General features: G+C 36.3%; 10 non-coding genes across 10 annotated transcripts; all 10 read left to right on the top strand.

Annotated features, from left to right (window-relative positions):
- Positions 1-256: 256 nt before the first annotated feature.
- TRNAL-CAG (transfer RNA leucine (anticodon CAG)) lies at positions 257-339 on the top strand. The gene has a single exon. It is a non-coding gene; the product is annotated as a tRNA-Leu (tRNA).
- A 1313-nt stretch (positions 340-1652) lies between these two features.
- TRNAL-CAG (transfer RNA leucine (anticodon CAG)) lies at positions 1653-1735 on the top strand. The gene has a single exon. It is a non-coding gene; the product is annotated as a tRNA-Leu (tRNA).
- A 908-nt stretch (positions 1736-2643) lies between these two features.
- TRNAF-GAA (transfer RNA phenylalanine (anticodon GAA)) lies at positions 2644-2716 on the top strand. Its single transcript has one exon. It is a non-coding gene; the product is annotated as a tRNA-Phe (tRNA).
- A 2150-nt stretch (positions 2717-4866) lies between these two features.
- TRNAF-GAA (transfer RNA phenylalanine (anticodon GAA)) lies at positions 4867-4939 on the top strand. Its single transcript has one exon. It is a non-coding gene; the product is annotated as a tRNA-Phe (tRNA).
- Positions 4940-6123: 1184 nt separating this feature from the next.
- On the top strand, positions 6124-6206 carry TRNAL-CAG (transfer RNA leucine (anticodon CAG)). Its single transcript has one exon. It is a non-coding gene; the product is annotated as a tRNA-Leu (tRNA).
- A 1313-nt stretch (positions 6207-7519) lies between these two features.
- TRNAL-CAG (transfer RNA leucine (anticodon CAG)) lies at positions 7520-7602 on the top strand. The gene has a single exon. It is a non-coding gene; the product is annotated as a tRNA-Leu (tRNA).
- A 1313-nt stretch (positions 7603-8915) lies between these two features.
- On the top strand, positions 8916-8998 carry TRNAL-CAG (transfer RNA leucine (anticodon CAG)). The gene has a single exon. It is a non-coding gene; the product is annotated as a tRNA-Leu (tRNA).
- A 909-nt stretch (positions 8999-9907) lies between these two features.
- Positions 9908-9980, top strand: TRNAF-GAA (transfer RNA phenylalanine (anticodon GAA)). Its single transcript has one exon. It is a non-coding gene; the product is annotated as a tRNA-Phe (tRNA).
- Positions 9981-11164: 1184 nt separating this feature from the next.
- On the top strand, positions 11165-11247 carry TRNAL-CAG (transfer RNA leucine (anticodon CAG)). The gene has a single exon. It is a non-coding gene; the product is annotated as a tRNA-Leu (tRNA).
- Positions 11248-12156: 909 nt separating this feature from the next.
- On the top strand, positions 12157-12229 carry TRNAF-GAA (transfer RNA phenylalanine (anticodon GAA)). Its single transcript has one exon. It is a non-coding gene; the product is annotated as a tRNA-Phe (tRNA).
- The last annotated feature ends 1075 nt before the right edge of the window (positions 12230-13304 follow it).

Raw genomic sequence — 13304 nt, 5'->3', positions numbered from 1 at the left:
GTACAATGTGTTACAAAATAACACTATCAGAATCACGGGGATATGTTAAGCATTCCAGTGTTATTGCCACATAAATTGATACATGTCAGATTTATAAAACGGTGCTTGGTCATGAAGCTCAAAATTGGCTGTAACTAATAGGTTACAAATCAATATTAAAATAAAAGAAATCATGGCATATTTCCTTTCATCACAAGTAGTGCTCATCTTTCTACTGCTTAGCTTAGAAAGAGTTAAATTACAAAAGCCAGAAGTAGTCAGGATGGCCGAGCGGTCTAAGGCGCTGCGTTCAGGTCGCAGTCTCTTCTGGAGGCGTGGGTTCGAATCCCTCTTCTGACATTAGAATTTTCTTTCAAGAAATTTTACAGCTTCACTCCTGTTACTGATTAGTTGGGGGTCCGCTCTATTGGTGGCAATCTCAAATCGATAACTAAAAGTGATGGGGCTTAGCAAAACCAATTCTCAACATTGGCACTTTGGCAGTATTCCTTGGGGTCCTTGAGGCAAATCTTAAATGTTCGGAATTTGTGCTTTCACAAAAGACTTCTGGGAACAATCATTATAACTATCTAAGGGAAATAAAATGATAGAAACTTGAGAACTGAACACTTTTAACTTTTGAGGAAAATAATATTTTTTGTAATTTTTCCTTCATTCTGGACGTCATCACTTTGTTTTATTTTAGTTTGACTTAGCTGTATGAGGATTTAAAGGAAACCTGATAGCTAATACGGGCAGCATGTATCAGACACTAGCTGAATTATTTCAGCCATTTATGTTTGACTATGAATCGCTGTGGCATTACTGAGACAAATATGCTTAAATAATATGCCAGGAACAAAGCTGTTTGGGGAAAAAGCCAGGAAGGCAAAAAACACAAGCCCCAACTCAGGACCGTCATCTTTCATTCTAAAAATAGGGGTTTCTACGTTAATGGTAAGACAAAGAATCCACAGATTTGGCATTTCTCTAGCGAGGAGAGCCCACTTAAAATGTATGGGGTGCTTGTCTCCATAAGCGCAAGCTGGGCACTAAACTGGCTTATTTGCAATTCTGGATGTTGCAGAGTGAAAACATATGTTGGACAATAATAGTAATTGCTGGTGTTGATGAATTCATTGTGAGGAGTAATTTATAAAATGGGATCACTTTGGAGGGGTTTCTGCTGTTTTGGTACTTTTGGAACTCCGCAAATGTCACCCTCAAAATATTCTTGCAAAATCTGCATTCCCAAAACCCAAATAGCGCTCTTACTTTCAAAGCCCTGCTGTGTGACCAAACAGTAGTTTATGAAGACATATGGGGCATCACCGCATTTCAATGAAATTGTGCAACTTTAGATATTTTCACAAGAAAAACTAAATATATATTGACCTAAATTTACCATTAATATAAAGTACAATGTGTTACAAAATAACACTATCAGAATCACGGGGATATGTTAAGCATTCCAGTGTTATTGCCACATAAATTGTTACATGTCAGATTTATAAAACGGTGCTTGGTCATGAAGCTCAAAATTGGCTGTAACTAATATTTTACAAATCAATATTAAAATAAAAGAAATCATGGCATATTTCCTTTCATCACAAGTAGTGCTCATCTTTCTACTGCTTAGCTTAGAAAGAGTTAAATTACAAAAGCCAGAAGTAGTCAGGATGGCCGAGCGGTCTAAGGCGCTGCGTTCAGGTCGCAGTCTCTTCTGGAGGCGTGGGTTCGAATCCCTCTTCTGACATTAGAATTTTCTTTCAAGAAATTTTACAGCTTCACTCCTGTTACTGATTAGTTGGGGGTCCGCTCTATTGGTGGCAATCTCAAATCGATAACTAAAAGTGATGGGGCTTAGCAAAACCAATTCTCAACATTGGCACTTTGGCAGTATTCCTTGGGGTCCTTGAGGCAAATCTTAAATGTTCGGAATTTGTGCTTTCACAAAAGACTTCTGGGAACATCAAATAGTTTCTTTGTGCATATGTTAGTTGTTGCTTTGGCATCGGAAAAATACTGTTGATAGGAAAATGGGAGGGACTATTTCATCTCTATGTGTTCTCTGTCCCTATTAGGGCAGAGAGTGAACCTCCTAAGGTGCTGTCGTGGAAGATTCCTAGAAACCGAATTACCAGTAAGTCTAATTTCAGATTTTTTCACCTCAGGCATCAATAGACTATAAATATACTTAATAAACAAAAGCTAAAAGAGCAGATGAACATAGTTTAACAAGTCTGAAATGCGCATGTGATACTGACATCAAAGTTTCACCACATTTTGGGACAAATGTTTTCACTTTCAACATTAACAATCAGTAGAATATTTTCTCTAAATTTGCATCTCCTATCTTCACTCCAATTGTTTGCACCTAAGAAAAAAATAAAGCTTGATGCATCATTATGCTTACAAATTGTGTTTTATGCTCAATCATCACCTGTCCTACAGAGACACAGTCAGAATTACCCTGGCGAATTGAGTAAATTTGAAAATGTAAAAAAAATGCAGAATTGCTGTTTTTTCTATTCATTCACAAAGAATTAATGTAAGTTGTTAAATATGTACGCAAAATAGCGGGACTTTCAAATATTGATAATCTTGCAAAAACAAGTCAAAGTAAAAATAAATACATTACATTCCTGAATCTAAATGTGTCCTGCTGAAATAGCTCAGTTGGGAGAGCGTTAGATTGAAGATCTAAAGGTCCCTGGTTCAATCTCGGGTTTCAGCAAAAGTTTTTTTCTTCACCCATTAAATTTTAAGCAGAAAATAAACAAAGCATATGGACTGACTGTTTACAGAGAATGTAAAAATCCTAATCATTATAACTATCTACAGGAAATAAAATGATAGAAACTTGAGAACTCAACACTTTTAACTTTTGAGGAAAATAATATTTTTTGTAATTTTTCCTTCATTCTGGACGTCATCACTTTGTTTTATTTTAGTTTGACTTAGCTGTATAAGGATTTAAAGGAAACCTGATAGCTAATACGGGCAGCATGTATCAGACACTAGCTGAATGATTTCAGCCATTTATGTTTGACTATGAATCGCTGTGGCATTACTGAGACAAATATGCTTAAATAATATGCCAGGAACAAAGCTGTTTGGGAAAAAAGCCAGGAAGGCAAAAAACACAAGCCCCAACTCAGGACCGTCATCTTTCATTCTAAAAATAGGGGTTTCTACGTTAATGGTAAGACAAAGAATCCACAGATTTGGCATTTCTCTAGCGAGGAGAGCCCACTTAAAATGTATGGGGTGCTTGTCTCCATAAGCGCAAGCTGGGCACTAAACTGGCTTATTTGCAATTCTGGATGTTGCAGAGTGAAAACATATGTTGGACAATAATAGTAATTGCTGGTGTTGATGAATTCATTGTGAGGAGTAATTTATAAAATGGGATCACTTTGGAGGGGTTTCTGCTGTTTTGGTACTTTTGGAACTCCGCAAATGTCACCCTCAAAATATTCTTGCAAAATCTGCATTCCCAAAACCCAAATAGCGCTCTTACTTTCAAAGCCCTGCTGTGTGACCAAACAGTAGTTTCTGAAGACATATGGGGCATCACCGCATTTCAATGAAATTGTGCAACTTTAGATATTTTCACAAGAAAAACTAAATATATATTGACCTAAATTTACCACTAATATAAAGTACAATGTGTTACAAAATAACACTATCAGAATCATGGGGATATGTTAAGCATTCCAGTGTTATTGCCACATAAATTGATACATGTCAGATTTAAAAAACGGTGCTTGGTCATGAAGCTCAAAATTGGCTGTAACTAATAGGTTACAAATCAATATTAAAATAAAAGAAATCATGGCATATTTCCTTTCATCACAAGTAGTGCTCATCTTTCTACTGCTTAGCTTAGAAAGAGTTAAATTACAAAAGCCAGAAGTAGTCAGGATGGCTGAGCGGTCTATTCTGGAGGCGTGGGTTCGAATCCCTCTTCTGACATTAGAATTTTCTTTCAAGAAATTTTACAGCTTCACTCCTGTTACTGATTAGTTGGGGGTCCGCTCTATTGGTGGCAATCTCAAATCGATAACTAAAAGTGATGGGGCTTAGCAAAACCAGTTCTCAACGTTGGCACTTTGGCAGTATTCCTTGGGGTCCTTGAGGCAAATCTTAAATGTTCGGAATTTGTGCTTTCACAAAAGACTTCTGGGAACATCAAATAGTTTCTTTGTGCATATGTTAGTTGTTGCTTTGGCATCGGAAAAATACTGTTGATAGGAAAATGGGAGGGACTATTTCATCTCTATGTGTTCTCTGTCCCTATTAGGGCAGAGAGTGAACCTCCTAAGGTGCTGTCGTGGAAGATTCCTAGAAACCGAATTACCAGTAAGTCTAATTTCAGATTTTTTTACCTCAATGCATCAATAGACTATATATATACTTAATAAACAAAAGCTAAAAGAGCAGATGAACATAGTTTAACAAGTCTGAAATGCGCATGTGATACTGACATCAAAGTTTCACCACATTTTGGGACAAATGTTTTCACTTTCAACATTAACAATCAGTAGAATATTTTCTCTAAATTTGCATCTCCTATCTTCACTCCAATTGTTTGCACCTAAGAAAAAAATAAAGCTTGATGCAACATTATGCTTACAAATTGTGTTTTATGCTCAATCATCACCTGTCCTACAGAGACACAGTCAGAATTACCCTGGCGAATTGAGTAAATTTGAAAATGTAAAAAAAATGCAGAATTGCTGTTTTTTCTATTCATTCACAAAGAATTAATGTAAGTTGTTAAATATGTACGCAAAATAGCGGGACTTTCAAATATTGATAATCTTGCAAAAACAAGTCAAAGTAAAAATAAATACATTACATTCCTGAATCTAAATGTCTCCTGCTGAAATAGCTCAGTTGGGAGAGCGTTAGACTGAAGATCTAAAGGTCCCTGGTTCAATCCCGGGTTTCGGCAAAAGTTTTTTTCTTCACCCATTAAATTTTAAGCAGAAAATAAACAAAGCATATGGACTGACTGTTTACAGAGAATGTAAAAATAATAATCATTATAACTATCTACAGGAAATAAAATGATAGAAACTTGAGAACTGAACACTTTTAACTTTTGAGGAAAATAATATTTTTTGTAATTTTTCCTTCATTCTGGACGTCATCACTTTGTTTTATTTTAGTTTGACTTAGCTGTATGAGGATTTAAAGGAAACCTGATAGCTAATACGGGCAGCATTTATCAGACACTAGCTGAATGATTTCAGCCATTTATGTTTGACTATGAATCGCTGTGGCATTACTGAGACAAATATGCTTAAATAATATGCCAGGAACAAAGCTGTTTGGGGAAAAAGCCAGGAAGGCAAAAAACACAAGCCCCAACTCAGGACCGTCATCTTTCATTCTAAAAATAGGGGTTTCTACGTTAATGGTAAGACAAAGAATCCACAGATTTGGCATTTCTCTAGCGAGGAGAGCCCACTTAAAATGTATGGGGTGCTTGTCTCCATAAGCGCAAGCTGGGCACTAAACTGGCTTATTTGCAATTCTGGATGTTGCAGAGTGAAAACATATGTTGGACAATAATAGTAATTGCTGGTGTTGATGAATTCATTGTGAGGAGTAATTTATAAAATGGGATCACTTTGGAGGGGTTTCTGCTGTTTTGGTACTTTTGGAACTCCGCAAATGTCACCCTCAAAATATTCTTGCAAAATCTGCATTCCCAAAACCCAAATAGCGCTCTTACTTACAAAGCCCTGCTGTGTGACCAAACAGTAATTTCTGAAGACATATGGGGCATCACCGCATTTCAATGAAATTGTGCAACTTTAGATATTTTCACAAGAAAAACTAAATATATATTGACCTAAATTTACCATTAATATAAAGTACAATGTGTTACAAAATAACACTATCAGAATCACGGGGATGTGTTAAGCATTCCAGTGTTATTGCCACATAAATTGATACATGTCAGATTTAAAAAACGGTGCTTGGTCATGAAGCTCAAAATTGGCTGTAACTAATAGGTTACAAATCAATATTAAAATAAAAGAAATCATGGCATATTTCCTTTCATCACAAGTAGTGCTCATCTTTCTACTGCTTAGCTTAGAAAGAGTTAAATTACAAAAGCCAGATGTAGTCAGGATGGCCGAGCGGTCTAAGGCGCTGCGTTCAGGGCGCAGTCTCTTCTGGAGGCGTGGGTTCGAATCCCTCTTCTGACATTAGAATTTTCTTTCAAGAAATTTTACAGCTTCACTCCTGTTACTGATTAGTTGGGGGTCCGCTCTATTGGTGGCAATCTCAAATCGATAACTAAAAGTGATGGGGCTTAGCAAAACCAATTCTCAACGTTGGAACTTTGGCAGTATTTCTTGGGGTCCTTGAGGCAAATCTTAAATGTTCTGAATTTGTGCATTCACAAAAGACTTCTGGGAACAATCATTATAACTATCTACAGGAAATAAAATGATAGAAACTTGAGAACTGAACACTTTTAACTTTTGAGGAAAATAATATTTTTTGTAATTTTTCCTTCATTCTGGACGTCATCACTTTGTTTTATTTTAGTTTGACTTAGCTGTATGAGGATTTAAAGGAAACCTGATAGCTAATACGGGCAGCATGTATCAGACACTAGCTGAATGATTTCAGCCATTTATGTTTGACTATGAATCGCTGTGGCATTACTGAGACAAATATGCTTAAATAATATGCCAGGAACAAAGCTGTTTGGGGAAAAAGCCAGGAAGGCAAAAAACACAAGCCCCAACTCAGGACCGTCATCTTTCATTCTAAAAATAGGGGTTTCTACGTTAATGGTAAGACAAAGAATCCACAGATTTGGCATTTCTCTAGCGAGGAGAGCCCACTTAAAATGTATGGGGTGCTTGTCTCCATAAGCGCAAGCTGGGCACTAAACTGGCTTATTTGCAATTCTGGATGTTGCAGAGTGAAAACATATGTTAGACAATAATAGTAATTGCTGGTGTTGATGAATTCATTGTGAGGAGTAATTTATAAAATGGGATCACTTTGGAGGGGTTTCTGCTGTTTTGGTACTTTTGGAACTCCGCAAATGTCACCCTCAAAATATTCTTGCAAAATCTGCATTCCCAAAACCCAAATAGCGCTCTTACTTTCAAAGCCCTGCTGTGTGACCAAACAGTAGTTTATGAAGACATATGGGGCATCACCGCATTTCAATGAAATTGTGCAACTTTAGATATTTTCACAAGAAAAACTAAATATATATTGACCTAAATTTACCATTAATATAAAGTACAATGTGTTACAAAATAACACTATCAGAATCACGGGGATATGTTAAGCATTCCAGTGTTATTGCCACATAAATTGATACATGTCAGATTTATAAAACGGTGCTTGGTCATGAAGCTCAAAATTGGCTGTAACTAATAGGTTACAAATCAATATTAAAATAAAAGAAATCATGGCATATTTCCTTTCATCACAAGTAGTGCTCATCTTTCTACTGCTTAGCTTAGAAAGAGTTAAATTACAAAAGCCAGAAGTAGTCAGGATGGCCGAGCGGTCTAAGGCGCTGCGTTCAGGTCGCAGTCTCTTCTGGAGGCGTGGGTTCGAATCCCTCTTCTGACATTAGAATTTTCTTTCAAGAAATTTTACAGCTTCACTCCTGTTACTGATTAGTTGGGGGTCCGCTCTATTGGTGGCAATCTCAAATCGATAACTAAAAGTGATGGGGCTTAGCAAAACCAATTCTCAACATTGGCACTTTGGCAGTATTCCTTGGGGTCCTTGAGGCAAATCTTAAATGTTCGGAATTTGTGCTTTCACAAAAGACTTCTGGGAACAATCATTATAACTATCTAAGGGAAATAAAATGATAGAAACTTGAGAACTGAACACTTTTAACTTTTGAGGAAAATAATATTTTTTGTAATTTTTCCTTCATTCTGGACGTCATCACTTTGTTTTATTTTAGTTTGACTTAGCTGTATGAGGATTTAAAGGAAACCTGATAGCTAATACGGGCAGCATGTATCAGACACTAGCTGAATTATTTCAGCCATTTATGTTTGACTATGAATCGCTGTGGCATTACTGAGACAAATATGCTTAAATAATATGCCAGGAACAAAGCTGTTTGGGGAAAAAGCCAGGAAGGCAAAAAACACAAGCCCCAACTCAGGACAGTCATCTTTCATTCTAAAAATAGGGGTTTCTACGTTAATGGTAAGACAAAGAATCCACAGATTTGGCATTTCTCTAGCGAGGAGAGCCCACTTAAAATGTATGGGGTGCTTGTCTCCATAAGCGCAAGCTGGGCACTAAACTGGCTTATTTGCAATTCTGGATGTTGCAGAGTAAAAACATATGTTAGACAATAATAGTAATTGCTGGTGTTGATGAATTCATTGTGAGGAGTAATTTATAAAATGGGATCACTTTGGAGGGGTTTCTGCTGTTTTGGTACTTTTGGAACTCCACAAATGTCACCCTCAAAATATTCTTGCAAAATCTGCATTCCCAAAACCCAAATACCGCTCTTACTTTCAAAGACCTGCTGTGTGACCAAACAGTAATTTCTGAAGACATATGGGGCATCACCGCATTTCAATGAAATTGTGCAACTTTAGATATTTTCACAAGAAAAACTAAATATATATTGACCTAAATTTACCATTAATATAAAGTACAATGTGTTACAAAATAACACTATCAGAATCACGGGGATATGTTAAGCATTCCAGTGTTATTGCCACATAAATTGATACATGTCAGATTTAAAAAACGCTGCTTGGTCATGAAGCTCAAAATTGGCTGTAACTAATAGGTTACAAATCAATATTAAAATAAAAGAAATCATGGCATATTTCCTTTCATCACAAGTAGTGCTCATCTTTCTACTGCTTAGCTTAGAAAGAGTTAAATTACAAAACCCAGAAATAGTCAGGATGGCCGAGCGGTCTAAGGCGCTGTGTTCAGGCCGCAGTCTCTTCTGGAGGCGTGGGTTCGAATCCCTCTTCTGAAATTAGAATTTTCTTTCAAGAAATTTTACAGCTTCACTCCTGTTACTGATTAGTTGGGGGTCCACTCTATTGGTGGCAATCTCAAATTGATAACTAAAAGTGATGGGGCTTAGCAAAACCAATTCTCAACGTTGGCACTTTGGCAGTATTCCTTGGGGTCCTTGAGGCAAATCTTAATTGTTATGAATTTGTGCTTTCACAAAAGATTTCTGGGAACATCAAATAGTTTCTTTGTGCATATGTTAGTTGTTGCTTTGGCATCGGAAAAATACTGTTGATAGGAAAATGGGAGGGACTATTTCATCTCTATGTGTTCTCTGTCCCTATTAGGGCAGAGAGTGAACCTCCTAAGGTGCTGTCGTGGAAGATTCCTAGAAACCGAATTACCAGTAAGTCTAATTTCAGATTTTTTTACCTCAAGGCATCAATAGACTATATATATACTTAATAAACAAAAGCTAAAAGAGCAGATGAACATAGTTTAACAAGTCTGAAATGTGCATGTGATACTGACATCAAAGTTTCACCACATTTTGGGACAAATGTTTTCACTTTCAACATTAACAATCAGTAGAATATTTTCTCTAAATTTGCATCTCCTATCTTCACTCCAATTGTTTGCACCTAAGAAAAAAATAAAGCTTGATGCAACATTATGCTTACAAATTGTGTTTTATGCTCAATCATCACCTGTCCTACAGAGACACAGTCAGAATTACCCTGGCGAATTGAGTAAATTTGAAAATGTAAAAAAAATGCAGAATTGCTGTTTTTTCTATTCATTCACAAAGAATTAATGTAAGTTGTTAATTATGTACGCAAAATAGCGGGACTTTCAAATATTGATAATCTTGCAAAAACAAGTCAAAGTAAAAATAAATACATTACATTCCAGAATCTAAATGTGTCCTGCTGAAATAGCTCAGTTGGGAGAGCGTTAGACTGAAGATCTAAAGGTCCCTGGTTCAATCCCGGGTTTCGGCAAAAGTTTTTTTCTTCACCCATTAAATTTTAAGCAGAAAATAAACAAAGCATATGGACTGACTGTTTACAGAGAATGTAAAAATCCTAATCATTATAACTATCTACAGAAAATAAAATGATAGAAACTTGAGAACTGAACACTTTTAACGTTTGACGAAAATAATATTTTTTGTAATTTTTCCTTCATTCTGGACGTCATCACTTTGTTTTATTTTAGTTTGACTTAGCTGTATGAGGATTTAAAGGAAACCTGATAGCTAATACGGGCAACATGTATCAGACACTAGCTGAATGATTTCAGCCATTTATGTTTGACTATGAATCGCTGTGGCATTACTGAGACAAATATGCTTAAATAATATGCCAGGAACAAAGCTGTTTGGGGAAAAAGCCAGGAAGGCAAAAAACACAAGCCCCAACTCAGGACCGTCATCTTTCATTCTAAAAATAGGGGTTTCTACGTTAATGGTAAGACAAAGAATCCACAGATTTGGCATTTCTCTAGCGAGGAGAGCCCACTTAAAATGTATGGGGTGCTTGTCTCCATAAGCGCAAGCTGGGCACTAAACTGGCTTATTTGCAATTCTGGATGTTGCAGAGTGAAAACATATATTGGACAATAATAGTAATTGCTGGTGTTGATGAATTCATTGTGAGGAGTAATTTATAAAATGGGATCACTTCGGAGGGGTTTCTGCTGTTTTGGTACTTTTGGAACTCCGCAAATGTCACCCTCAAAATATTCTTGCAAAATCTGCATTCCCAAAACCCAAATAGCGCTCTTACTTTCAATGCCCTGCTGTGTGACCAAACAGTAGTTTCTGAAGACATATGGGGCATCACCGCATTTCAATGAAATTGTGCAACTTTAGATATTTTCACAAGAAAAACTAAATATATATTGACCTAAATTTACCATTAATATAAAGTACAATGTGTTACAAAATAACACCATCAGAATCATGGGGATATGTTAAGCATTCCAGTGTTATTGCCACATAAATTGATACATGTCAGATTTAAAAAACGGTGCTTGGTCATGAAGCTCAAAACTGACTGTAACTAATAGGTTACAAATCAATATTAAAATAAAAAAAATCATGGCATATTTCCTTTCATCACAAGTAGTGCTCATCTTTCTACTGCTTAGCTTAGAAAGAGTTAAATTACAAAAGCCAGAAGTAGTCAGGATGGCCGAGCGGTCTAAGGCGCTGCGTTCAGGTCGCAGTCTCTTCTGGAGGCGTGGGTTCGAATCCCTCGTCTGACATTAGAATTTTCTTTCAAGAAATTTTACAGCTTCACTCCTGTTACTGATTAGTTGGGGGTCCGCTCTATTGGTGGCAATCTCAAATCGATAACTAAAAGTGATGGGGCTTAGCAAAACCAATTCTCAACGTTGGCACTTTGGCAGTATTCCTTGGGGTTCTTCAGGCAAATCTTAAATGTTATGAATTTGTGCTTTCACAAAAGACTTCTGGGAACATCAAATAGTTTCTTTGTGCATATGTTAGTTGTTGCTTTGGCATCGGAAAAATACTGTTGATAGGAAAATGGGAGGGACTATTTCATCTCTATGTGTTCTCTGTCCCTATTAGGGCAGAGAGTGAACCTCCTAAGGTGCTGTCGTGGAAGATTCCTAGAAACCGAATTACCAGTAAGTCTAATTTCAGATTTTTTTACCTCAAGGCATCAATAGACTATATATATACTTAATAAACAAAAGCTAAAAGAGCAGATGAACATAGTTTAACAAGTCTGAAATGCGCATGTGATACTGACATCAAAGTTTCACCACATTTTGGGACAAATGTTTTCACTTTCAACATTAACAATCAGTAGAATATTTTCTCTAAATTTGCATCTCCTATCTTCACTCCAATTGTTTGCACCTAAGAAAAAAATAAAGCTTGATGCAACAATATGCTTACAAATTGTGTTTTATGCTCAATCATCACCTGTCCTACAGAGACACAGTCAGAATTACCCTGGCGAATTTAGTAAATTTGAAAATGTAAAAAAAATGCAGAATTGCTGTTTTTTCTATTCATTCACAAAGAATTAATGTAAGTTGTTAATTATGTACGCAAAATAGCGGGACTTTCAAATATTGATAATCTTGCAAAAACAAGTCAAAGTAAAAATAAATACATTACATTCCTGAATCTAAATGTGTCCTGCTGAAATAGCTCAGTTGGGAGAGCGTTAGACTGAAGATCTAAAGGTCCCTGGTTCAATCCCGGGTTTCGGCAAAAGTTTTTTTCTTCACCCATTAAATTTTAAGCAGAAAATAAACAAAGCATATGGACTGACTGTTTACAGAGAATGTAAAAATCCTAATCATTATAACTATCTACAGGAAATAAAATGATAGAAACTTGAGAACTGAACACTTTTAACTTTTGAGGAAAATAATATTTTTTGTAATTTTTCCTTCATTCTGGACGTCATCACTTTGTTTTATTTTAGTTTGACTTAGCTGTATGAGGATTTAAAGGAAACCTGATAGCTAATACGGGCAGCATGTATCAGACACTAGCTGAATGATTTCAGCCATTTATGTTTGACTATGAATCGCTGTGGCATTACTGAGACAAATATGCTTAAATAATATGCCAGGAACAAAGCTGTTTGGGGAAAAAGCCAGGAAGGCAAAAAACACAAGCCCCAACTCAGGACCGTCATCTTTCATTCTAAAAATAGGGGTTTCTACGTTAATGGTAAGACAAAGAATCCACAGATTTGGCATTTCTCTAGCGAGGAGAGCCCACTTAAAATGTATGGGGTGCTTGTCTCCATAAGCGCAAGCTGGGCACTAAACTGGCTTATTTGCAATTCTGGATGTTGCAGAGTGAAAACATATGTTAGACAATAATAGTAATTGCTGGTGTTGATGAATTCATTGTGAGGAGTAATTTATAAAATGGGATCACTTTGGAGGGGTTTCTGCTGTTTTGGTACTTTTGGAACTCCGCAAATGTCACCCTCAAAATATTCTTGCAAAATCTGCATTCCCAAAACCCAAATAGCGCTCTTACTTTCAAAGCCCTGCTGTGTGACCAAACAGTAGTTTATGAAGACATATGGGGCATCACCGCATTTCAATGAAATTGTGCAACTTTAGATATTTTCACAAGAAAAACTAAATATATATTGACCTAAATTTACCATTAATATAAAGTACAATGTGTTACAAAATAACACTATCAGAATCACGGGGATATGTTAAGCATTCCAGTGTTATTGCCACATAAATTGATACATGTCAGATTTATAAAACGGTGCTTGGTCATGAAGCTCAAAATTGGCTGTAACTAATAGGTTACA

The sequence above is a fragment of the Phyllobates terribilis genome, unplaced genomic scaffold (assembly GCF_046119375.1).
Source record: "Phyllobates terribilis strain yellow unplaced genomic scaffold, ASM4611937v1 Scaffold_12__6_contigs__length_324123572, whole genome shotgun sequence".
Classification (NCBI taxonomy): domain Eukaryota; kingdom Metazoa; phylum Chordata; class Amphibia; order Anura; family Dendrobatidae; genus Phyllobates; species Phyllobates terribilis.
Note: the sequence above shows the minus strand (reverse complement) of the source record. Positions and strands in the feature narration are given on the sequence as shown.